Here is a 27,569-nt window from a genome sequence, read left to right on the forward strand (position 1 = left end):
TTAACAATTTTGAAACTAAAATCATTAATATTAAACCTCAAACAATTTGAACACTGCCAACACATCAAACACTTCATTCCTCCCTTTTAGTTTTTCATAAGTCAAAGCATTGACTTGGTTGTATATGGCTATATGATTTCAACATAGATGGCCAGGACCAAAAGACTGACACCTATATTAAATTAAGAAATTAATCTGGGTTCCAGCCACCCTAATATTTACCTGGTTTTCAGGCCTCTATAAATGGTCACCATTTGTGAGCCAAGTGTTCCCTCATCTCTTCAGAAGAGAATACACCTGTTTCTCGATGGCTTTCAGGAGGCAAAGGCCTTTTAGGGCAACTACACTCCCAGTTCCTACAGACGATTCCCATACATCATTCCCTTGTCAGGTTTCTTTGTGCCAGGTCTCCAATGGGTGCTTGGAGTTTTGGTTGCTAATTGTGACTGCCAATTGGGGTGCCTCTTTGGCCCTCTGGTTCTGCTGCCCTCTATGTTGACACTAATTTCTTTTGGTTAAAAAAACTTATTTGGCACTTTAAACATTGAACTTTAAATGTGTTAATGCATTAAGCATTGTAAATAGCACTGCAAACATTAAAAATTGCTAACATTTCATTTCTCCCTTTCAGTTGTTTGTGAGTCAAAGCATTGACTCGGTTATGGGAAAGGGGCTATGGGGGATCTTAAGTTTAAAAGTTTTACATTTGATATTTGTCTTTTCACAAAATGAACACTCCAATTTAATATGCAGGGTCCTATGAGTAAAGCAAGGAGAATAAGTATAATGGGTCTGGCCAGGTCAGTAACAAGTAAGTGTTATTAGCCATGGGTTCCAATTAAATAGGGACTGGAGCCAGGATTTATTATTTTCTGAATTCCTTTTTTATTTTGGTATGCCATCTCAGACTTTTTGCGTAGGTAATACCAGTGTTTGTTATATCAGGCTTGTTAAGATTATATTTATTAAAAAATGTTAAGTTACTTTTACTAAACCAAGTACTTCTGCTGGATGAATAAAATACTGGGAACTTTGTGTGGATGCAATCCTGAAAACTGATCATTCTCACCTAATTGCCCACACCTTACAACTATGACTTTAGCAATTTATAAGGATTTTTAACAAATTTGCTTGTTCCTAATTTTAAATAAGTACGGACAAATTATTTCACATCCATGTGGTCTCTTCACTCTAAAGGGCTTTGCATCAGATTGTTACAGAGAAATGGTTTTATAGTTTCATATGTATAACCTATTAAAAAGGAACCTTTAAGGGTTTTTTTTTTCAGCTGAAATATTAAGGAAAAAAACAGTGCCAAAATAAAGGGCAGCAATACCAGAGGGTCAAAAACACCCAAACTGGCAGTTGCAATTAGTGGCAAAATTCCAACTGCCCATCAGAGACCTGGTAAAAATGAACCTGCTAAGGGAATGGTGCCCGGTGCTTATGTGTACAATCTGTGGGGGCACTGAAAGCATAGCTGCCTCAAAGAGGTCTAAACCTCCTGGATCTTTTCCACTGTGCAGGCCAGAAAGCCATTGAGAAGCAGGTGCACACTCTTCTGAAGAGTGGAGAGAACACTTGGCTCACAAATTGTGACCACTTATGGAGTCCTGGAAATGTGCTAAAGTGCCTGGCACTGGCTCACCATCAACCCAGCAAACCCCAGGTAAATATTAGGGTGTGCCTTTTGGACCTGGCCATTCATGTTGGAATAATATAGCCTTACATTAATTAAAAGTTACTAAAGGTAGACTGAGTGTGGTGGTTTATGCCTATAATCACAGTATTTTGGGAGGCCAAGGTGAGAGGATTGAGTGAGCCCACAGGTTCCAGACCAGCCTGGGCAACTTGGTGAGATCCCATCACTTCAATAAATCAAAAAATTAGCCAGGTATGGTGGCATGTGCCTGTAGTTCCAGTTACTTGGAAGTCTGAGGTGGAAGGATCACCTCAGTCCAGCAGTTGATGTTGTGATGGCCATGAGCATGCCACTTGACTTCAGCCTGGGTGACAGAATGAGACTTCAACTCAAAAAAAAAAAAAAATCACATTGTCAGCAAAGAGTATGATAATGCAACGTCCTCTTTTCCTATATAGATACACCTGATTTTCTTCACTTGTCTAATTGCCCTAGCTAGGACTTCCAACACAATGTTGGACAAGAGTGGTGAGAGTGGGCAGTCTTGTCTTGTTCTGGTTTTCAGGGGAAGTGTTTCCAGTTTCTGTTTCTTTATCAATATGCTAGCTGTTGGTTTATCATAGATTGCACTTACTATTTTGAGGTATGTTCCTTATATACCTTGGTGTTTCAGAGTTTTTGTCAAGAAGTGATGCTGGATTTTATCAAAAAGTTTTTCTGCATCTAATGATATAATCATGTGGTTCTTCTTTTTACATCTGTTGAAGTATGTAATTGCATTTATGGTCTTGCAGATGTTGAACCAGCCATGCATCCTGGGGTCGATGCTTGCTTGGTAATGGTGAATGGTTTTTGAGATGTGTTGTTGGGTCTCATTTGCTAGAATCTTGTTGAGAATTTTTGCATCTATGTTCATAATTAAATGACCATGAAATAACTGATAGGAATGAAATAGCTAATGAAATAACTGAAATAGCTTGCCTGGCATAAGTAACTTCATTTTGTTTAAATCCTCCAACTTAGTTGCCTGCCTAAGAATAACCCCCCAATGTGTTATTGCTGTAACATTCCCATGACAACAGACCTATAGCTTTGTTCCCGAGCTGATCATGCTGACCGTTCCTGCTGTTTACAAAACTCCCTAGTCACAAGTTCCATGTAATTGTATGCTTTGATAACTGAAATCAGATATTGTGTCAAAATTGTTTATCAATTATTCCTTGCAAGATTCCCCTACCACATCCCTATAATTTTTTCCTATATTTTGTTCCTTTTTGGTTTTAGTTCCTCATTCCCTCACCCCCTTGCTCACCCCCCTGCTATGTAACCTACTTGGAGATTTTACCTATAAAAGCTTCTTACAAATTCCACTCAAGCATCAAGAGCCTCCTGGTGTGAGCCTACGCTTGACTGTATGCTTAATAAGACTTGTGATTTGGACTCGGCATACTGGTGTGTCTTTTTCTCGCAATTAGGTCATAATATTTGGAGACCCAAGTAAGAAATCCACCAGTATACATGAGTGCCTCACTCTAGCCCTCCCTGGTCAAGAGGAGAGGTTGTAGGGGAGGTGCCTCCTGAGATTCTCAGGCCCTGAAAGCTCTCATCTGACTCTGAGGGAGTTGGAATGACTACTTGCAACTACTGCCTCAAAAGAACCTAAGTCTGTCTACGGTCTCCCAGGAGGTAAGATTTATTTTTTTGGTTTTCTATTTACTTGCCTGTGACTGAAGTTTCTGTTTCTGTTTAAAGGAGCTATGGCCTGCTGAAGTCACCCTTTGGACACTATTCGGAGCCAAGACGTTGGCTGAATAGAGTCCTCTTGTTTTCTGCCCTGAGGTGTTCCAGGGATCTGAATCTTTTCTGTTTTGATCTGGACATTTAGTCTGTCTATGTGCCTTTGCTTGTTGTGCATCATGGGATCTCAGAATTCAAAACCAATCAGTCCTCTGGACTGTATGCTAAAGAATTTTTCTATTGCATTTGCTAAGAACGATGGGGTCTACCTCTCTAAGGGCAGACTCTGAACACTCTGTAAGATAGGCTGGCCTGCCCTTATGTTGAATGGCCCTCTACAGGGTCTCTGGATGTCAAAGTGACTGAATCTGATTGGAAGGTTGTTATGGGAAATCCTGGCCATCCAGATCAGTTCCCCTATATTGATCAGTGGTTAAGTTTGGTCCAGAACCCACCACTCTGGTTGAAAGCATGTTATCTTGAAATCACCAGTCAACTCCTGGTCACCTCATCTCTTAACTGGCCAGGGTATACTAATCCTCATGATATGGACTCTCCTCCACCTAAGCTGTCAGTGATTCGATGGTCCCGCCTTCTCCATCACCTATTCCTGCTTCTTACAGGTTATACCCTGTTTTGCCTCCCTCTACTGAGGATCCTATTGAGGATCCAGCTAACTCTAACCCTCCACCATATTGTCCTCAGGCTTCCTCATCGACTGTTACTTCTACCACCTCCTCTTGCTCACAACCATTGATGGCCCCAGATGCAGTTGCAACTGCAGCTATCTCTTGTTCCACCCCTTCTCTGTCTTCTCCACCTTTGGCTGTGCATCTCTGGTCCTAGACTGACCCAACCCCTCTCGTTCCCTTTCAGAAAGTCCCTCCACCAGAGGGGACAGATCAGAACAAGTGGTTGTTTTTGGTGTATACCCCATTTTCTTCTTCTGATTTATCTAACTGTAAGTATCAGAACCCTATGTTCTCCACTAAGTCACAGACCCTGATTTCCTTAATGGAATCAGTTATGCCTATCCATTGCCCCACTTAGGACGACTGTCAGCAACTCCTTGTAATACTGTAGAAAAGCAGGAATGAATTAGGGCTGAAGATAGAAAGTCTATTCTGGACTCCATTGGGGGCAACCAGGAGGAGAGTTAAAAAATGTTAAAAGAGGTCTTTCCCCCTACTTGCCCAGATTGGGACCCCAACACTTTGATGGGGTCTAGGGTATTGGAAACCTATCACCAGGCTCTATTAGCAGGTTGGAAAGGTGCAGCCCAAAATCCTATCAATCTTTCTAAAACTACTAAAGTTCTCCAGGGACCTGGGGAACCTCCATGGGTGTTCCTCAAGTGCCTCCAGTAGGCGTTTCCAACTTACTCACTTTTTGATCCCTCGGCTGTTGAGAATGTTCAAGCTATTAATTTGGCATTTGTGACTCCGGCAGCTCCAGACATACAGAAAAAGTTGCAAAAGCTGGAAGGCTTTGCAGGAATGAATATTTCTCAGCTGCTTGAAGTAGCTGAAAAAGTATGTCATAACTGAGATGCTGAGAAACAAAAAGATAGTGCAGGCAGCTGACAGAGCTGCAAGAAGACAAGCCCAAATCCCAGTAACAGCCCTCCAGGCCCCAGGAACTGATTACAAGCTTCCTGGTCAAAAGTTTGATAACCAGTTGGGCTCGGTGACTCAGCCTGTAATCCCACACCTTTGGGAGGCTGAGGTGAGTGGATTGCCTGAACCCGCGGGTTCGAGACCCACCTGGGCAGCGAGACCTCATCTCTACAATAAATCAAAAAAAGTAGCCGGGTGTGGTAGCAGGTGCCTGTAATTCCAGCTACTTGGAAATCTGAGGCGGAAGAATCGCTGGAGCCCAGCAGGTCGAGGCTGCAGTGGCCGGGAGCAGCCACTGCACTCCAGTCTGGGCGACAGAGTGAGACTCCAACTCAAAAAAAAAAAAAAAAAGTTTGATAGCCAGAAAGGTCAAAAGGGTCAGAAACCAGGGTGCATTCGGTTGATAAAGAACCAGTGTGCTTATTGCAAGGAACTAGGACATTGGGTCAAAGACTGTCACCACTGTCCACAATAAGAGGACCCTAAAGTCAGTTCTAGTCTTGCCCTCTGCTGGAGAGGCTGGAAATGATTCAGATTGTAAGGGCCAAGGCTCTTTGTCTTTAGGCTCCCAAGTGCCCATGGTCACCACTGTTATCAGGGACAACTCAGTTCAACTCTTAGTGGACACTGGGACAGGGCATTCAGTCCCAAAGTCACCATTGGGACCTCTATCCAAAAAGCAAATTTTTGTACAAGGGGTAACAAGGGCAGTTACTAACTGCAAATTCACCTCCAACTGGACTGTCTATTTGGGACAAAAGTGAGTCACCCATTTGTTTCTAATAGCTCCAGACTACCTGTTTTCATTTTTTAAAAATTGTATTACAAGAATCTTTAATGTTTACTTTAAAACTGACTTATGGTGGGGTTGAATACATATTCAGTAAAGTGTGCCAAATGCTCACATTGAGACCAGTTCAGTTCAAATCAGTTCACTCCACATGGATGTGTCCTGTGCCAGCTTTGCTAGTGAATTCTTCCAAACTCTCCAGGAACAGTCTATCCCAGTACACATCTTTCATCGCATAGGAAAGAATAAAATGGAAACTCTTTCAATGTGTTTCATGAGTTTAGCATGACTCCGGTACAAAAATTCAAGCAAGGTAGCACAAAAGCGAAAGCACCAACTGAGCTTACTTATAAACATACATGCATAAATCCTAAATACTACTTAATAGTACCCAAATGAATACAACATTGCATTAAAAGTTATAAAAGCACTGTACTGAAAACTTAAAAGTTACACGTGAATACTGCACTGTAAATCCTGCATACGCTAATGGCCCACCCCCACCCTTCCACAGCCCTGGCGAGGGTCAGAAACTATTAATCTGCCTCCAGATCTCACTAGTCCTCGGAGACACTGCTGCGGGGGTAGTGGGCAGTGGGATTAGCCTCCCGCAGAGCTCTGGCCTCCTCCAGAGCTTCTCTGTAACGGGAAGGCCAGGCCTGGGGATCTTTCTTGAAGACCTTGGCCAGGAACTCCATGATCTGCATCTTGGTGATCTCACGACTGGCCCGGGAGCCCCAGAAGAACTCATACTCCGGGGGCTCCATGAGGGTACACGCTGGTACTTCAGATAATTCTGCCGCACAAACTCCTCGGTGATGAGCTTCCTCACGTCCCCGAAGGTAAAGTGCTTCTTCCAGGGCCGCAGCCCCAGAATGCGCAGCACGTTCCAGACGGCGCTCTCCCGGGTGCCGCGGCCCTTCACGTAGATGAGGCTCAGGATCATGAGCAGGAGGCCCGTCATGGGCATGCGGTTGCTCAGCGCCACCCTGTTCAGTTCCTCCGGCTCCAGCGCCTTGACCAGCGCAAACTCCATGGTGTGGAGGCTGGTCAGCCGCAGGTGCAGCCCAAACACACGCGCGAGGATGAGGCTGGTGCAACGGAGGATGCTCGGACCACTTCTTGTAGCTGCTGATGACATCCTTCACCATGTCTGGGAACCAGATGACCATCTTCTTCTGGTCCTTGACCAGCACGTACCACATGAGCTCGTGCGCCTTCTGCACCAGCTGCTCGGGGGACGCGGGCCTGGCTGGGCCGCGCTGGGGGGCTGGGGGGCACGGTCCTCCTCCACGGCCTGCGGCGGGGCCTTCGGGTCACCCTCGTTGCTCGGGGTCTGGGGCGGCGGGGCTCGGGGGCGCCGCGGGGGTCGCGGGCAGGACCCCCGCCGGCGCTCCAGGGCTGCCGGGCGCCTCGGAGCCGGGGTTCTCGGCCGCAGAGGTGGGGTCGCTGAGAGCCTTACTTTGCTCCAACATGTCGGCGCCGTCTGATGGGGTCAGGGCCTGTGCGTCCTGGAGCTCCTCGAGCCGTGCTCCCGAGGCGGACTCCCGAGAGAAATTCTGTTTTCTCTTATGAGTCAAGACTTACTTCAAAAGCTAAGAGCCACCACTGTGTTTTCACCTGACAAAACTGAAATGTTTATTCCTACTGCCATCAGATGCTCTTGACAGTTCTGTTCTCTGAAGAATAACTTTTAACTTCTTCTAAGTCCTCTACTGAAAATGTTCTGTCAAGTTTACTGCTACAGTTGCAGCAGAAGTTTCCTTCAATCTGGGTCAAGACCAACCCACCAGGATTGGCAGAACATCACCCTTCAGTGGTGGTAAGTCTAATAGCATTGGTACTCCTGTTCACATTCATCAGTATCCTATGAGTTTACAGGCTCAGAAAGGAATTGCTCCTCACATAAAAAGACTCTTGGCTGTGAATATTCTAACACCATGTAAGTCGGCATGGAACACTCCCTTCCTGCCAGTTCAGAAACTGGGAACTTCTGACTATCGACCAGTTCAGGACTAAATGGAAGTCAATAAGTGGGTTGAAACTATCCATCCAGCTGTTCCTAACCCATACACTTTGCTCAGTCTGCTTCCTCCTCAACATCGGGTATACACTGTACTGGATTTAAAGGATGCTTTCTTTTCTATTCCTTTGTCCTTTGTCAGCCAACCCATCTTTGCTTTTGAATGGACAGATTCATATTTCAGAGGACACCAGTCAGTTAATGGACTCCATTACCACAGGCCTTCAAGAACTCCCCAACTCTTTTTGGAGAAGGCTTGCAACAGGATTTGTCAGTGTTCCATGCTCAGCACCCTGAATGTATTCCGCTGCAATTTGTACCTCTTACTTGTGGCTGCAGACCTGAACACTTGTTTAAATGGTACTAAGGCTTTATTACAGCTCCTCCAAGTCCTAGGCTATCATGTGTCAGGGAGAAGGTACAGTTCTGCTCATCTGAAGTTTCCTACCTGGGATACCAGCTTAAAAAGTGTAAGTGAGCCCTAACTTCACCCCTGAAGGAAGCCATTCTTCAAATTCCCGTGCCAACCACCAAGAAACAGGTATGAGAATTCCTGGGGGGTGGAAGGGCATTGCCAGCTGTGGATCCCAGGATTTTCTGAGATTGCCAAGCTCCTGTGCACAGTCATGGCAGGAGATCAGCACCTAAACTGGACTGCTACTGAGGAACAGGCATTCCAGCAATTAAAAATGGTCCTGACTCAAGTCCTGGCTCTAGTCCTCCCAGATGTTACCAAGCTTATCCACTTGTTCATTCACAAACAATGAGGAATTGCAAACATTAGGACCATGGAGGAGACCCTTGCTTTACTTGTCAAAAAGACTTGACCTGGTAGCCTCTGGTTGGCCCTCTTGTCTCTGGGTCACTGCAGTCATGGTTATGCTAATTAAGGAGGCAGACAAATTCACTTTTGGCCAAAATCTGGCTTTGACTGTTCCCCATGACTGTTAAACTTTGCTCCAAGGAGCCTCTGGCCTCTGGATGTCAAACGCTCATATCACCGAATATCAGTCTTTTGCTTGACCAACCAAGACTAACTTTCTCTCCTACTCTGTGCCTCAACATGGCCACTCTCTTGCCAGATAACAATCTGGAAACACCAGTGCATGACTATGAAGACGTGTTGGACATCTCTCAGGTCAGCCTGCCCAATCTTTGTGACACTCCCTTAAGCCAGGCTGATGCTGACCTGTTCATGGATGGTAGCAGCCTGGTAATAGAGAGTCCATGAGACTGATATAGCCATAGCCACAGCTAATCATTTAATCTGGTCACAGGTCTTGTCTCAAGGTACCTCAGTTCAGAAAGCTGAGTTAACTGCTTTAAGTCAGGCACTGCGCTGCGGAACAGGTAAGTGAGTAAACATCTTCACCGACAGCCAGTATGACTCTGCTACACTCCATGTCCATGGCATGATCTATAAGGAATGAGGTCTTCTTACTGCAGCAGGTAAGACTATAAAAAATAAGGAAGATCTCAGTCCTCTTACTGGCCATGTGGCTCCATAAAGAGATAGCCGACATTCATTGCAGGGGACACCAGAAGTCTGACATTCCAGAAGCAACTGGGAACTGTCTGGTGGATCAGGTGGTTCAAGAGGCCGTGGAGTTCCCAGTTGAACCCCTGACTATCCTGCTAACTAAAACCTTTTCAGCTCCTTCTCTCCCAAAGCCACCATCCTATATCCAAGAAGAAGAGGAGCAGGCTGACCTAGAGGGAGTTTACAAAAACTCCACTGGGTGGTGGACCAAGGACTCTAAAATTTTTCTACCTGAAGACTTGGGACATGCCTTGGTAAAACAACTACATTCCACTACCCACTTGGAAGGTACTAAAATGACTGAACTGTTAAATAGTTTTTATCATATTGATTTAAAGAGCACAGCTACAATGGCAGCCACTATGTGCCCAGCCTGAGCCCAAGTCAATGCAAAACAAGGGCTCAGGCCTCCAAATGGCATTAGGGCTCAGGAAGTAATCTGCAGAGAAAAGTGGGAAGTAGACTTCACTGAAATAAAACACCCTCACATGAGATACTATTTGCTAGTATTTATAGATACTTTTTCTGGATGGGTAGAGGCCTTTGTCACCAAAAATGAAACTGCCCTAATGGTTACCAGGTTTTTATTAAATGAAATCATTCCTCAGTTTGGGCTCCCCCCCTCTATTGGTTCTGACAATGGTCCTGCCTTCACCTCATCCATAGTTCAACTGGTTAGTAAAGCACTGAACATTAATTGGAAACTACATTGTGCTTACCAACAGCAGAGCTCTGGACAGGTAGAACACATGAACCAAACCCTAAAGTGTACTTTAACCGAATTATTAACAGAAACTGGTGAAAAATGGGTAAATCTTTTGCCTATAGTTCTCCATACCCAATGCACCCCATATAAGGCTGGGTTTAGTCCATATAAAAATCATGTTTAGGAGACCCTCTCCTTTGTTGCCTTGGTTGCAGTATCCCATCCTAGAAGAAATAACTAATCAATCCCTGTTACAGTGTCTCTGGTCTTTACAACAGGTCCAGTCAGCAGTGCACTCCAACGTTCATGCTCTCTTGCCCACTCTGTCCTCCAGGCCTTGTCATTCATTCAAGCCCGATGACCTGGTTTTTGTCAAAAAGTTCCAAAAAGAAGGATTAACTCCTGCCTGGAAGAGACTGTTTCTCATCATCCTTACCACTCAAACTGCAATCAAGGTCGATGGGATACCAGCCTGGATTCACACACCTGAGTCAAAAAAGGCCAAGGAGACTGACATAATTCCACCAGCTCACTCCATTGACTTTGCTGCAGCTTGAGGAACCCTAAATATTCATTCCCTTGCTCAACAAGGGGAAACAACCACAATTCAGCCAACTGGACTGCAACTAAAGACTCCAAGAACCCTCTCAAGATCACTTTTTGATTTATATCTGAACCATGAGAATCAAATAAATTGGTGGCTAATTTTATTTTAAATGCACTGTACTCAATTTTTAGATGTTTTTGTTGTCCCACTTGCACTGGGTTTTGGCATAGAACTGATTACTGTAGCTTCTGCAGATTGGAAATGTTGCAAGAAAGCTCTGTTAATGCTGTTCTATCTCTCATGCACAGGATACATTATTGCCCTCTTGCGCTTACAATAAGTTTAACTGTTTTATCCTAACTAAGGCCCAGTGACCCATCACATATTCTTTCACCCTAGCCAGATTAGACAATGATGTAAACAATGGAAGAATATTAGATACTAACAATTGGTCCACTGCCCAGCCTTCCAACCCAGTCACATTTAAAATGGACCTTATAAGCCAGGGTGGTGGCTCAGCCTATAATCCCACACCTTGGGAGGCTGAGGTGAGTGGATTGCCTGAGCCCACGGGTTCGAGGCCCACCTGGGCAACTTGGCGAGACCTCATCTCTACAATAAATCAAAAAATTAGCCAGGCATGGTAGCACATGCCTGTAGTTCCAGTTACTTGGAAGGCTAAGGCAAAAGGATTGCCAGAGCCCAGCAGGTTGAGGCTTCAGTGGCCGGGAGCAGCCACTGCACTCCAGTCTGAGTGACAGAGTGAGACTCCAACTCAAAAAAATAATAATAATAAAATAAAATAAAATGGACCTTATAGACCTGACAGGCCAAAGAGGAAATGGAACAGGTAATTTCCCTACCACAGCATATTATGGCCCCAAGGAAAAATTTACATCATGCAAGGGAAAACGGTTCCCATATACAGATTTAAGAAATACAGATTTTTTTGGCTGGGCTCAGAGGCTCAGCCTGTAATCCCAGCACTTTGGGAGGCCGAGGTGAGTGGATTGCCTGAGCCCACGGGCTCGAGACCTGCCTGGGCAACTTGACGAGGCCTCATCTCTACAACAAATCAAAAATTAGCCAGGTGTTGTAGCACGCGTCTGTAGTTCCAGCTACTCGGAAGGTGGAGGAGGAAGGATTGCCGGAGCCCAGCAGGTCGATGCTGCGGTGGCTAGGAACAGCCATTGCACTCCGGTCTGGGTGACAGAGTGAGACTCCAACTCAAAAAAAAAAAAGAAATATAGATTTTTATATATGCCCTGGAAAACCTCAAGATTTAATCTGTAGAGATGCCACCTAATACTTTTTTCCATGATGGGTATATGTCACCATCGCATCATACCCTAAGGGACCCAGTGACAGCTCCCAAATCATTGTATGGAGAGCTGCCAATCCTAGCTATTCACCCATATATAAATTAACAACCCCTCCTTACTTACCTGGAATTTAAGTCTCACATGGGCATACACCTCTACTTAAGTGTTTTGGACGGGGGAGTCATGTTTACCATCCATTGAAAAGTCATTCTCAGGCCAGGCTCGGTGGCTCGGCCTGTAATCCCAGTGCTTTGAGAGGCCGAGGTGAGTGGATTGCCTGATCCCACATATTCGAGACCCAACAGGGCAACTTGGCAAGACCTCATCTCTACAATAAATAAAAAATTAGCTGGGCGTGGTAGTGCATGCCTGTAGTTCCAGCTCTTTGGAAGGCTGAGGCGGAAGGATCGCCAGAGCCCAGCAGGTCAAGGCTGCAGTGGTGGGGAGCATGCCACTGCCCTCCAGTCTGGATGACTGAGTGAGACTCCAACTCAAAAAAAAAAAAAAAAAAAAAAAGAAAAGTCATTCTCTTCAAAACTCAAATGGGGCCATTAATAGGATTAAACAACCCCCTCTTCTATGTACATAAACAGCCTTCTCAGTCACCTAAAAAGTCAGTTTCAGAAATTTGGCCCAGGGACCCAACCTCCCAAGTTACCTTCAGAGGTTCATCTGGGGGCTACTCCTCTAACCAAACAGCCTCCTAGCTTGCTTCCTACCTTGACTAATATGCACCATTTACTCAATGAAACTTGGCCTCAATTAGCCCAGGATTGTTGGCTATGTTTAACCCCAAGTTTCACCTTTACTGCAACCCCAACTTCTAAGGTCTGTAATATGTCCCTCATCATGTCAGCATCCAAAATATATGTAACTCCCACCAATGCTTGGCTTGCATGCCCTGCAGGGCTCACAAGATGTATTGCCCCTGAAATGTTAAATAATAAGCCCACCACCTTATGTATTGCTGTGCGTATGCTACCCCAAGGAGACTTGTTCTTCAATTCTCCTAGCATTCCTGCCACTCATCACAAACAGGCAGTTCCTTTCCTAATGCCTGCTCTGATAGGTTTTAGCATGGCAGGAACAGTGACCCTAAGTACTGCTGTGTTAATTTATTCTGAAGTGGGGGTATCTCATCTCACACATCAACTTGATAATGACATGGAGACTCTACAAGATACCATAGATCAACTCCATGACCAACTAAACTCCTTAGCAGAAGTTGTTCTCTAGAACCACAGAGGTTTAGACCTACTGTTTTTGTCACAGGGAGGATTCTGTGTAGCTCATGGAAAATAATGTTGTTTCTATGTTAAAAAGATGGGAATTATAAAAGGTTCCCTCCAACAGGTCTGGCAAAATACACAAAAAAGAAAACAAGACAGAGAAAAAAATAAAAACTGGTTCTACTCACTGTTTGACTGGAACCCATGGCTAACTACTCTAATTACTAGCCTGACCAGACCACTCATACTTGTCTTTCTTGGTTTACTCATGGGACCTTGCATATTAAACTGGTTTATTAAATTTGCTAAATAATCCATCAAAATTCTGTAAAACTTATAAATGTAAAAACTTGTTAAAACTCCATAACTATAACTGAAGGGCCAACAAATTGACTCAGGCACAACTAAAATGGAGGAATACAATGATCATAAAGCAACTGATAGGAATGAAATAGCTAATCAAATAGTTGAAATAACTTGCTTGGCATAAGTAATTCCTTTTTTTTTTTTTTTCCAGTCTTTCATCTTAGCTGCCTGCCCAACCTAAGAATAACCTCCCAATGTATTCATGTGATTGCTGTAACATTCCCATGGCCAGGTCACATCTTTGGTCCCCTAAGCTGATCATGTTGACCATTCCTGCTGATGGTTTACAAAACTCCCTAGCCACAAGTTCCATGTAATTGTATGCTTTGTTAACTGAAATCAGATGTGCCAAGAAATTGTTAAGAAATTATTACTTGCAAGATTTCCCTACCACATTCCTATAATTTGTTCCTATATTTTGTTCCCCTTTGTTTTTAGTTCCTCGTTCCCTCACCCCTTGCTCACCCCTCTGCTATGTAGCCCACTTGCAGATTTTACCTCTAAAAGCATCTTGCAAATTCCACTCAAGCGTCTAGAGTCTCCTGGCATGAGCCTACTCATGATCAGGTGCTTAGTAAACGCTCGTGATTTGGCCTTGGCATGCTGATGTGTCTTCTTCTCACAATTCGATCACAACAATAAGGGATATTGGTATGTAATTCTTTTTGTTGTTGTTGTTGGCTCTTTACCTGGTTTGGAAGCACAAGCCCATTAACAATAGCCACACACACAAAAAAAAATACCTCAACATATTCCTAACCAGAGAATTGAAAGAACCTTTACACTGAGAACTACAAAACATTGCTCAAAGAAGTCCAAGAAGACACAAACAAATGTAAAAATATTCCATGCTCATGGATAGGAAGAATCAACATTGTTAAGATGTCCATTCTAACAAAGGCAATCTATAGATTCAATGCAATACCCATTAAATTACAAACAACATTCTTAGACCTGGAAATGACAAAACAGAAATTTATATGGAAAAATAAATGGACAGGGCTCAGTGGCTCAGCCTGTAATCCCAGCACTTTGGAAAGTCGAGGTGAGTACATTACTTGAGACTGCAGGTTTAAAACCACCCTGAGCAACTTGGCGAGATCTCATCTCTACAATAAACCAAAAAATTTGCTGGGGGCACTAGCGCATACCTGTTGTTCTGGTTACTTGCAAGAGAGGGCAAGTGGATCGCTGGAGCCCAGGAGATCTATGCTTCTGTGGTTGTGAGCTTGCCAGTTCACTCCAGTCTGGGTGACAGAGTGAGACTCCAACTCAAAAAAAAAAAAAACAAAATACCATATTGAGATACCACCTAATCCCAGTAAGAACGGCCACCATTAATAAAACAAACAACACTAGATACTGTCAAGGATGCAGAAAAAAGGTCATTTATGACCACAAATATCAAAAACAATCCTTAGCAAAAGAAACAAATTAGGAGGTATCACACTTCCAGACTTCAAACTTAACTATAAGGCTATGACAGTTAAACAGCCTGGTATTGGAACAAGAACAGGCATATGAACCAATGGAACAGGATAGAGATTCCAGAATCAAAACCTCAATTTCTCAACCAATTCATCTTTGACAAAGCCTCCAACAACAATCACTGTAAATGGTCCTGGGAAAACTGTAAATAGTCCTGGGAAAACTGGCTGATCACAAGCAGAATATTGAAACAGGACCCCTACCTATCACCATACACTCAAATTAACTCTGAAAGGGATGGGCATGGTGGTTCACACCTATAATCCCAACACTTGGGAGGTCGAGGTGAGAGGATTGCCTAAGCCCACAGATTTGAGCTCAGTCAGGCAACTTGGTGAGACTTCATCTCTTCTGTAAATCCAAAAATTAACTGGATGTGGTGGCACATGCCTGAAGTGCCAGCTACTTGGAAGGCTGAGATGGAAGAATCACTTAAATCCAGCAGGTCAAGGCTATGGTGGCAATGAGCATGCCCCTGAACTTCCAGCCTAGGCTACAGGGTGAGACTCTGACTCCAAAAAAATACAAAATTCAAAATGGATCAAAACCTAAATGTGAAACTTCAAACTATAAGACTCAGAAAATGCAGGAGACACCCTTGTGGAAATTGGAACTGGCAACCAATTCCTGACCAAAACCACAAGTTCCCATGCCATAGAAGATAAGATAGACAAATGAGACCTCAACCAAACTGAAAAGCTTCTGCAAAGCAAAAGAAACCATCAAGGGAGCAGGGAGACAGCCCACAGAATGGGATAAAATATTTGTCAACTGTATATCTGATGAAATCCTAACATCCAGGATCTATAAGTAATTCAAATGTGCTAAAAGAAAAAAAAAGTCTTATTCAAAAGTAGGCAAAATATATGAATAGACACTTCTCAAAAGGGGATTTACGTAAGGGTGGTCAACCTCACTCATCATCAGAGAAACACCAATCGAAACCATATTGAGATACCACCTAATCCCAGTAAGAACGGCCACCATTAATAAAACAAACAACACTAGATACTGTCAAGGATGAGAAAAAAGGAATTCTTCTACACTGCTGGTGGGAATGCAAACTAGTCCAGCCTCTTTGAAAAACAGTGTGGTGATTTATCAAAGAACTAGACATTGACCTTCCATATGACCCAGCAATCCCCCTACTGGGAATATACTTAGGGGAACTCAAATCATTCTACAAAAAAAGACACCTGCACACGCATATTTATTGCAGCACTATTCACAATAACAAAAACATGGAACCAACTGTGCTGCCCATTGAACCTGGAGTGGATTAATAAAAAGGGATACATATACAAAATTTAATATTATGCAGCCATAAAGAAGGATAAACATATATACTTTGAGGAACTTGGATAGATTTAGTCTTTCATACTCAGTGATCTAACACAGAAACAAAGAACAAAGTACCATATGTTCTCACTCATAATAATACTACAAGAAAGGAAGTGGCAGTAGTGGGAAACTGCCGGGGGCAACACCCCATCAACAAGCATACCTGTATAATGAACACTTGTATACCTAAACCTGAACTGTACCCAACATCTTTAAAATTAAAAAATAACAAGTGTGAGGCATCATTCTTGGCCTCTTTTTATCATTGTTTAATTTTTCTTAATGTCTCAAATAATTTTTCCCTGAAATCTACTTTACCTGATATTAATGCAGCTACCTGTATTTCTTTGGATTAATACTTGTATTTTTTTCCTCAGGTTATTATACTATAAATCTATGTATTATTACATAGGAGGAGAGTTTTTTGTTTTGTTTTGTGTCAGAGTCTCACTCTGTCACCCAGGGTGGAGTGCAGTGGCACAATTATGGCCACCCCAGCATCAACCTGCTGGGCTCCAGTGATCCTTCTGCCTCAGTCTTCCAAGTAGCCAGTACAGGCATGTGCTACCATGCCCAGCTAAGTTGTGATTTATTGTAGATATGAGGATCCACCAAGTTTTGTGGACTGGTTTTGAACCTGAAGGCTCAGGCAATCCACTCACCTTGGTCTCCCAAAGTGCTGGGATTACAGGCCAAGCCAGAAGAGTTTCTTCTAGAGACCATATAATAGTCATATTAGTTAACCTTCTTTGTCAATCTGTCTTTGATTATTTTAAACAATCTACATTAAGACAATTGTTATTCAGACTTTAGTCTGATATTTTTCTTTATTATTATCTGAGTGATGATGTCTTGTTATGTTGCCCAGGCTTGTTTTGAACTATTGTGCTCAAGTATTCCTTGTCTTGGTCTCCCAAAGTGCTGGGATTACAGGCATGAAACATGGTGGGTGGCCTGACATTTTATTGTTTTCCATTCCATTCCATTTGTTTGTTTTCCATTCAGATTTGTTTCTTTGTGTTTTTACTAAGGTCATGCTTAGACCAGTGTCAGAGTAGAAAAAAGCTCTGGAAAACATTCCAATATACCATGTGAGTAATTTTAAGGTATGTTCATATTTTCTTTATTGTTCTGAGCCAGAGTCTCACTCACTCTGGCTGCATTGCAGTGGCATGCTCACAGCCAATGCAGGCTCGACTTGCTGGACTCATGTGATCCTTCCATTTCAGCCTTCCAAGTAGCTGAAACTACAGGTTGGGTTATTTTTTTATTTATTGTAGAGACGAGGTCTTACCAAGTTGCCCAGGCAGGTCTCAAAGCTCCGAGCTCAGGCAATCCTCTTGCCTTGGCAAGAAAAATATCAGACTAAAGTCTGAATAACAATTGTCTTAATGTAGAAAGTGCTGGAATTACAGGCTTGAGCCACTGTGCCCAGCCTCATATTTTCTTTGTCTTTTTCAGGTCAGTCCTTGAAAAGACCAGGATGTCCAGCATTCCCCTCATGTGTGGGGATTCCTTGGAAGTAGGTTTCAACTTGTGCCAAGAAAGTAGACTCACATACCAGTAAAAGCAGTTGCCCAAGGACAGGGGCATTTAGAATAACTGGGTCTCACTGGATTGTGGTAGTTCTCTTTTCCACCTAACAAATACCACTGTCTCCAGACACTCTCAGATGGCAACCTCACTTGGTTCCAATATCTAAAACAGGCAAAACCAAAGGAAAGTGTGAGATACAAGTGAAAAATCTGGCCCAAGCCATTCAGTGTTTTACATGTGCCCTGGGTCCACATAAGTTTCAAGAATACTGAAGGGTGCCAAACCTGCAGGAAATTGAAGAATGACTGTCAGATCCACCTCTTAGGCCTAGAGTATTACCTGCCTGTTTAAGTTCATGATACAAAGTTGCCTATAAAAGATGGCATGTCAATCGGGTGTTGTGGCTCAAGCATGTAGAATCCCAGCACTTTGTGAGGCCAAGGCAAGATAATTGCTTGAGTCCAGGGCTTCAAGACCATCCTGAGCAGCTTGTTGAGACCTCATCTCTACAATAAATCAAGAAATTAGCTAGGTGTCATAGCATGCCATGATAGTTCTGGGTACTTGGAAGGTTTAGGCAGAAGGATTGCCTGAGCCCAGCAGGTCGTGGCTGTGGTGGCCATGATCATGCCACTGAACTTCAGCCTGAGTGACAGAGTGAGACTCCAACTCAAAAAATAAATAAAAGATGGCATGCCAAAGTCAGAGATTAACAAAGGGTTCGGCATACAGAATACAGAGAGAGAGATTTCTCACCATGATGAACATAGCCAGTTTGCCTGCTAGGAAAGGTCACATCCATCACTGACATGCTGGACACAGTGGTCTGTACCACCCCCAAGTATCTAAGGAATGAGTTCCCCAGGTTACTCCTGGATAAAAGGAGATAGTAAAAGAGGAGTGGACAGAGATATTAGAAGCCCAAATATCCAGATGATCATTTTGGTGATCAGAATATTTGAGACAGCCAAGCATGGTAGTGTGTGCCTGTAGTTCCAACTTCTTGAAAGTCTGAGGTGAAATGATTCCCAGAGCCATTGTGCAGTTACCCTTGTTGATGAGGTATGCCCCACCTTCCCCTGGCAGATTTCCACTACTGTCAATCCCACCTCCCCACCCCCTGCCCCTGTAGTTTCCCACTACTGTTAACCCTTTTCTTTTAGTATTACAGTACTTGTTCAAGGTCCATCGGTGAGAACATGTGATACTCAGTTCTTTGTTTCTGTGAAAGATCACTCAGTATTATAGATACTAATTCCATCCAGGTTGTAGCACAGTTCATGATTTTGTTCTTCTTTATGACTGTGTAATATTTCATTGTGTATATGCACCACATTTTTTAAATCCAATCTTCTTTTAATGAGTAGCATGGTTGATTCCATATTCTTGCTATTGTGAACAATGCTGCAATAAACATATGAGTGAAGGTATCCCTTTTAAAGAGGAATTTGAGTTTTTCTGGATATATTCCAAGTAGGGGGACTGCAGGGTCATATGGATGGTTGATTTTTAGAACTTTTGGGACTCAACACACTGTTTTCCACAGAGACTATACTAGTTTACACTCCCACCAACACTGTAAAAGTGTTCTCTTTATGCCACATCTTCTCCAGCATGTTATTTTTTTAGTTACTAATGATGGCCATTCTGACTGGAGTTAGGTGATATCTCAGTGTAGTTTTAATTTGTATCTCTTTGATGACTCATGAGGCTGAACTTTTTTTTACGTATCTGTTGTCTGCTCATATGCCTCCTTTTGAGGAATTTCTTCATATTTTTTGCCCACTTTGTAATGCTGTTGTTTTTTTCTTTTCAGCATGTTTGAGTTCCTTGTAGATTCTAGATGTTGTCAGACACAGAGTTGGAAACTATTTTTTCCCAGTCTATGGGCTGTCTCCCTGACATCTTGATTATTTCTTTGGCTTTGCAGAAGCTTGTTAGTTTGATAAGGTCTGGAACACAAACAACGAAGAGCCCTCAGAATGCCTGGTTACATATTACAAACCCAGACATCAAGACATTAATAGAATAAAAAGTATTGAGGAGAGACAAGAGGAAAATAGGAAGGAGTTGATAACAGAGAAAACAGCAGTAAAGAATACTGTGATTGAAATAAATAACAAACTGAGCATGGAAAACAGATTTAGACAAGCAGATAAAGAATCTCAGAGTTTAAGGACCAAATTATGGAACTAACCCAAACTGTCAAAAACACAGAAAGGAAGCTTTAAAAGACAATAAAACCTTCAAGAGATGAGCAATTATTTCAAAAGGCTGAATCTAAGAGTAATTGGACATCCTGAGGCAGACAGAGAGACAGAGACCACACTAGAACAAACATTCCATGAAATTATTCAAGAAAACTTCCCATATTTCATCACTGATGTGAAAATTCAAACACAAGAGATCCAGAGAACCTCTGAAAGACAACAAATGAGAAGACCAACTCCCAGATGCATAATAATTCACCTAAACAGAGTAGGTATGTAAGAAAAAAATCCCCCTGAGGCAGCAAGAGAAAAAGGTCAGACTGTCTACTAGGGAAAACCAATTAGAATAGCAGCAGATTTATCTACAGAAATACTTCAGGCTAGGAGAACTTGGAGCCCAATCTTCAAAGTTCTCAAAGATAAACCATTTCAACCAAGAATAACCTCCCCATCTAAACTAAGATTCATCAGTGAGGGAGAGTTAAAATCTTTTCCAGACAATCAATCCCTAAGAACTTACGCTGCCTCTAGACCGCCTCTACAAAAAACACTTAAGAAAGTGTTAAACACAGAAGAAACGGAAAAAAGAACAACAACGTTCTTCACAAGAGTGTAGAAAAAAGATTGAAAACACACGAGTCAAGCCAAAAATCAAAAGAAAAGCAACAAACAGGCACAGCAACAACTCTATAAGAACATCATGACAGGGATAAACTCTCACATTTCAGTAATTAGCCTGAATGTAAAAGGACTAAATACACCACTGAAAAGGCATACAATGGCAAAATGGATAAAATATCATCAGGCAGCTCTATATTGTCTCCAAGAGACGCATCTCACCAGAAAGGACCCTCACAGACTCAAAATAAGAGGATGGGAAGCAAAATTTCAGGTGAACGAAACACAAAAGAAAGCAGAAGTCTTCATCTTATTAGCAGACAAAATACCCTTTAAGTCATCAAAACTTTATAATGATACAGAAGGTCACTATATAATGATAAAAGGTTCAATCCATCAACAAGAAATACCCATCCTAAACATATATGCACCCAACATAGGAGCACCAACTTTCATAAAGCAGTTTCTAGGCAAACTTAAAAAAGATATTGACACTAATGCTATCACAGCTGGGGACTTTAATACAACACTCACAACCCTAGGCAGGTCATCAGGACAAAAAATCATCAAGAAGATCCAGAACCTCAATGTGACTCTTGACCTAATAAATTTAATTGATCCCTACAGAACACTCCACCCAACGACCATAGAATATACATTCTACTCATTACCACATGGAAGGTACTCTAAGATCGACCACATCCTTGGCCATAAATCAAGCATAAACAAATTTCATAAGATTGAATTTTGTCATGCACCTTCTCAGACCACAGTGGAATAAAAATAAATGTCAACACCAACAAAGTTCCCCCAAAACCCACAAAGACATGAACATTAAAAAGCATGATGCTAAGAGCCGAGCTCGGTGGCTCAGCCTGTAATCCCGCGCCTTTGGGAGGCTAAGTGGATTGCCTGAGCCCACGGCTCAAGACCCGCCTGGGCAGCGAGACCTCACCTCTACAATAAATCAAAAAAATCAGCCGGGCATGGTAGCGCATACCTGTAATTCCGGCTACTTGGAAGGCTGAGGCGGAAGGATCACCGGAACCCAGCAGGTCGAGGCTGTGGTGGTCGGGAGGGGCCACTGCACTCCAGTCTGGGCAACAGAGTGAGACTCCAACTCAAAAAATTAAATAAATAAAAAATATAAACCCATAAAATAAGACGGACTCAGTGGCTCAGCCTGTAATCCCGCGCCTTTGGGAGGCTGAGGTGAGTGGATTGCCTGAGCCCACGGGTTTGAGACCCACCTGGGCAGTGAGACCTCATCTCTACAATAAATTAAAAAATCAACCGGGCGTGGTAGCGCATGCCTGTAATTCCGGCTACTCGGAAGGCTGAGGCGGAAGGATTACAGGAGCCCAGCAGTTCGAGGCTGCGGTGGCCGGGAGCGGCCACTGCACTACAGTCTGGGCGACAGAGTGAGACTCCAGCTCAAAAAAAAACACAAAAAAACCATAAAATTGTCTCCTCTTTTAAAACATATTTCCACAATTCCCAGAAAACACCTTTGTGTTTCTTGGCAGGCAATTTTTTTCTTTCAGAGACAGCACAATGCTGGGATTTTTAAAAAAAAATCATAGGTTCATTTTGCCCAAAATTATACAATATATCTTATTCTATGTCCCATTGAGTCACTCAGCTCAATGCATCTGAGACTCACTGGGTTAGGGTTAGGGTTCTGTTGCATAAAAGACCTACAACTGGTTCTATTTCCCTATGGATATCTGGGTGATTTCTGTTTTGGCTATCAGACCTGAAGGGTCTATGTATATGCTTGAAAAATACATTTTGCATTAAATTCAATTCTTGTGTTAGGATTTATAAAGTCCTCTTTGGACCAGCCTGTAATCCCAGCACTTTGGGAGTCCGAGGCAAATGGGCTGCCTAAGCCCACAGGTTCAAGACCCACCTGGGCAACTTGGTGAGACCTCATCTCTACAATAAATAAAAAATTAGCTGTGCGTCATAGCACATGCCTGCAGTTCCACCTCCTTGGAAGGTTGAGGCAGAAGGATTGCCGGAGCCCAGTAAGTCAAGGCTGCAGTGGCCAGGAGAATGCCACTGCACTGCAGTCTGGGCAACAGAGTGAGACTGCAACATAAACAAAAGTCCTCTCCTTGCATTTTCAGTGCCTGATCCAAGAATTACAATAGGCATCTATCACGTATCATAGCATACTTAGAGTTAATACTGTTAATACTGTATTATTATGTAAAATATATTTGTTACAAAATAGACTGGGAAACGGCGTAACCCCATCTCTACAATAAATCAAAAAAATTAGCCAGGCATAGTGTACCTATAGTTTCAGCTATTTGTAAGGCTGAGGCAGAAAGATCTCCTGAGCACAGCAGGTCAAGGCTGTGGTGGCAGGGAGTGTACCACTTGCCCTCCACCTGGGAGAGACTACTACTCAAAGAAAAAAAAAAAATTTTGTATTATTTGATTTTTTTTTAACAACACGTATATTTTTTATTTTAAAAAGAAAAAAACAATGTTGTGACCTCTTGGTAGGAGGGTAAGTTTTATTTTCATCAATGTTTGCACTGTATACTAGTGTAAAACACAAACCAATAAGAGAAAGCTAAGAGCCATAATTAGGACAGAAAAAGTACAGCTGAGGATTACCTGTATGTGATAACCAAGATTCTAGGTGAGGAGTTTTCAGGATCTAATACTCCAGATCACTAAAAAAAACACACCAAAAAAACCCCTCAAAACTGGGCTCAGTGGCTCAAGCCTGTAATCCTGGCACTTTGGGAGTCTGAAGAGGTTAGAGACAAACCTGGGCAACTTGGTGAGAACACATCTCTACAATAAATCAAAAATTTAGCTGGGTATGGTGGCGTGCATCTGTAGTTCCAACTGCTTGGGGGCTCAGGTGGAAGGATCACCTGAGCATAGCAGGTCAAGGCTGTGGTAGCCAGGAGTGTGCCACTGCCCTTCCAGCCTGAAGTCAGAGTGAGACTCCCATTACAAAAAAACAAAAAGTATCCTCATGGTTACAGCATTCTTATAGAAGACCTGTGGGGAGGTGCAATCAGAAACCCACACCTACAGAGAGGACAGGAAGGAGTAGGATGAGAATACTGAGGGACAAAGAAGGGTTGCATGCACGTGACCAGACTGTCTCCTCAGGCTCTATTTAAAACATGAAGGCACTAGTATTGTGCTTATAGCCTCCCTACAATTTTTCATCTTGCCATATTCAAGGATGCCACATTATTATTATTATTTACAAAGGTGCTAATGATATCACATGCAATTAATCCAGAAGAGGTAAATTTTTTCACAAAAGGCAGTAAGAGGATCCCATTTCCTTGACCATGTTTTTCAGTTGTTTCAAAGATTTCGTGTTTGAGAATAGCAAAACCTATTGGAATGTGTGATATGAACAGTGTCTTATGTCTTATATTCAGGTTTTTGGACATTAGGTATAACAGCATGAGAGCTGACTCCTTCAGAAAACAAAACACTTGTCTGGGAGGCCATGAAAATTCAGGGACATCAATTATTAAGAGGCTACATGAAAGAAGTGGTCCTAGAGTTTTCCATTGTCTAGACAGAAAAATTCAAATGAGCCCCAGGAGGTAGGCACATTTCTCACTGCTGTGGGTGAGAAGCCATCCATCCAAAGCAGAGATGCTGGCTGAACTGAGTGGATCAACATGTAATCCCAGCACTTGGGAGGCCAAAGAGTGGATTGTCTGAGCACGGGGGTTCAAGACCCACCTGGGCAACTTGGTGAGAATTTGTCTCTATAATAAATTCAAGAAAGCTGGGCTCGGTGGCTCAGCCTGTAATCTCATGCCTTTGGGAGGCTGAGGTGAGTGGATTGCCTGAGCCCGCGGGCTCGAGACCCGCCTGGGCAGCGAGACCTCATCTCTACAATAAATCAAAAAATCAGCCGGGCGTGGTAGCGCATGCCTGTAATTCCGGCTACTCGGAAGGCTGAGGCGGAAGGATCATCGGAGCCCAGCAGGCAAGGCTGCGGTGGCCGGGAGCAGCCACTGCACTCCAGTCTGGGCGACAGAGTGAGACTCCAACTCAAAAAAACAAAAAAATCCAAGAAATTAGCCGGACATGGTAGCTAGCCAGTTTCTAGCTACTTGGAAGGCAGAGGAGGAAGGATTGCCTGAGACCAGCAGGTCAAGTCTCATTGCCATGAGTGTGCCACTGCACTCCAGCTGGGTGACAGGGTAAGACTCCAACTCAAAACAAATAAAAAAAAATCAAAGCAGAGATGCTAAAGTGATGGGTTGCATATGCACCCCAATAGCCTCTCACCTTGAAAGTTGTTGCCCAAAGTTTGCAACACCGTATGTTCCTGTCATCATCTGTGACATTGTCCAATCATGCCTCAGTTGAGTCTGGTGATATCACGTGTAAAAGTACCTGAACCACCATCGGCTTCAGTTGATTACAGGTCCGCTGAATGGGCTGGTAAAAATGACTCACTAGACACTTTCCAGGAAAGTGGGGTTTTCTCATCTGATCTTAGCAGATCCCAAGTAACCCAATAATTTTGCTCCCTCATGCTTCAACTTCCAAATTCATGAAAAAGGCGCCAGTAAGGGAGACATTTCCAGGCAGCCAGAGTCTGTTGACTCCCTGCAAAACTCTGAAGCTGTGTGTGGGCCAGGCAAATATTTCCTCCAAAGGATCTGGACTGGGTTCTGACTGCAGAGAGCAGAGGGCTGCATCACATTGGGTGGTGTCTGGGACATCAGCATCCCTACAAAGGTTAAGGAAGCAAGTGAGCACTAGGCTGAGAAGGCTAGAGTTCTCGAGAGACCTGGTTGTGGCTGAAGACGACTTCGAGCTGCTTAGGGATGGAGAGGTTGAGCTCACCCAAACTGACCCAGGGTGAGGTACACTACCAGCATCATGCTGGCCCAACTACCCAGCCATCCTGCCTTTCATATTATCTGCACTCCCCATTGTATGGTGGCAGGGACTCAGCAGCAGCAGGGTTTTGGTCGGATGAGGAGTGCACCACCATGACCCACTCTCCAGAAGTGCACACGGGCTGCAGTCCTCACACACTGGGCTTGTAGTACTGCAGTTAAACTTCTCTGTGAGGCTATTCAGAGACCAGAATATGAGCCTCTCAATAACCTCCAATATATGCAGCCTTTAACATTATAAAAGCAACTTTTACTCAAGTTTCATTCCTGGCTCTTTAAAACCTCCAAAAGAATTGCTTTTGAATACAATGGGGGGGGGGATAAATTCAGTTAGCCCGCTGCTGTCTAGTTTTTGTTGTTTATGAACAAATCTCCTGTATCAAAAAGCAAGGTTTTTACTTATGAAGGTCTTTGGACTATTACTTTGGCTAAATGTGTAGCATTTACATTGACCTGTCATCTTGTGTTGGACATTATGCTTTTAAGAGCTAATGCTCAGCTGGGCTCAGTGGCTCAGCCCGTATTCCCAGCACTTTGGGAGGCTGAGGTGAGTGGTTTGCCTGAGCCTGTGGGTTCAAGACCAGCCTGGGCAACTTGGCAAGACCTCGTTTCTATAATAAATCAAAAATTAGCTGGGCATAGTAATACAGCCCTGTAGTTCTGGCTCCTTGGAAGGCTGAGGTGGAAGGATCACCTAAGAACAGCAGGTCAAGGCTGCAGTGGCTGGGAGCGTGCCACTCCCTCCAGTCTAGGTGACAGAGTGAGACTCCAACTTATAAAAGAAAAAAAAAAAAAGCTAATGCTTAACAAACTTTTCAACATGTAAAGTTCAGGCTCTCAACTCATTCTCTCTGGAGAGGCAGGGAAAACAAAAAGCAGCTTCAGGAACCTAAACTTCCTCAATAATGATTCCAGTCCAGGGGGTAGTGTCTATAAATCAGATCAAGTTTTTGTAAAGAACATCTACTGTAAAACCCTAAGATGGTATATGAGATCTCTTTCAAACTTTCTACACAGGCCTCAGTTACCCACATTGGTTTATAATCAGATACAGGCCTCTGACAAATGTTCTTCAGCAAACCTTTGTATTTAAACTATTGCTAATTATTTCATTTTTCAGAGTCAAGCCTGTTTCTTGAAGCTATTTTGTCTCACAAGTTAACATATCATGAACACATCAAATACAGATCTATGTATATCCTACTCTATTTTGTCATTTACTACCATAAACCATATACAAATCTGGCCAGGCTTAGTGTCTCTGCCAGTAATCCCTGCACTTTGGGAGGCCAAGGTGAGTGGATTGTCTTAGGCCACTCAGGCTATTTTCCACGGGTTTGAGACCAGCCCGAGCATCTTGGTAAGACTTCGTCTTTACAATAATTTTTTTAAAAAACAAAAATTTAGCAGGGCATTGTAGCTCATGCCTATAGTTCTGGCTACTTGGAAAGCTGAGGTAGGCTGGGTTCAGTAGCCCAGCCTGTAATCCCAGCACTTTGGGAAGCCAAGGTGAGTGGATTGCCTGAGCCCACAGGTTCAAGACCCGCCTGGGTAACTTGGCGAGACCTCATCTCTACAATAAATCAAAACTTAGCCAGGCCCGGTAGGGCACACCTGTAGTTCCAGCTACTTGGAAGGTTGAGGTGGAAGGATAGCCAGAACCCAGCAGAATGAGGCTGCAGTGGCTGGGAGTGGCCACTGGACTCCAGTCTGAGTGACAGAGTGGGACTCCAACTCCAAAAAGAAAAGAAAAGAAAAGCTGAGATGGCCATTAACAAGCTACTGCACTCCAGCCTGGGCAATGAAGTGAAACTCCATCTCAAAAAACAAAAAAATATACAACTCTAACATGCAAAGGCAAACCTAACATTTATGCACTTTCAGATTATAGCATGGCACCATAAGTGGTTGAGAAAAGTGTAAACAAATGTAAACACGTAGTATTAAA

The 27,569-nt window shown here is 43.2% G+C and overlaps 1 long non-coding RNA gene and 1 pseudogene across 3 annotated transcripts; one reads left to right on the top strand and one right to left on the bottom strand.

Moving 5' to 3' along the window:
- Positions 1–2,239: 2,239 nt before the first annotated feature.
- LOC110596694 lies at positions 2,240–10,771 on the top strand. 2 transcript variants are annotated; one of them, XR_002482642.1, is made up of 3 exons: positions 2,240–3,328; positions 4,256–4,340; positions 10,389–10,771. It is a non-coding gene; the product is annotated as an uncharacterized LOC110596694 (long non-coding RNA). The 2 variants fall into 2 exon arrangements; XR_002482643.1 differs by lacking the exon at positions 4,256–4,340.
- LOC103272367 lies at positions 5,812–7,260 on the bottom strand (annotated as a pseudogene). The gene has a single exon (XR_002482640.1). The product of XR_002482640.1 is annotated as a necdin-like (transcript).
- Positions 10,772–27,569: the final 16,798 nt, after the last annotated feature.

This window comes from Carlito syrichta, unplaced genomic scaffold (genome assembly GCF_000164805.1).
Source record: "Carlito syrichta isolate Samal-C Ts95f unplaced genomic scaffold, Tarsius_syrichta-2.0.1 Scaffold312272, whole genome shotgun sequence".
Classification (NCBI taxonomy): domain Eukaryota; kingdom Metazoa; phylum Chordata; class Mammalia; order Primates; family Tarsiidae; genus Carlito; species Carlito syrichta.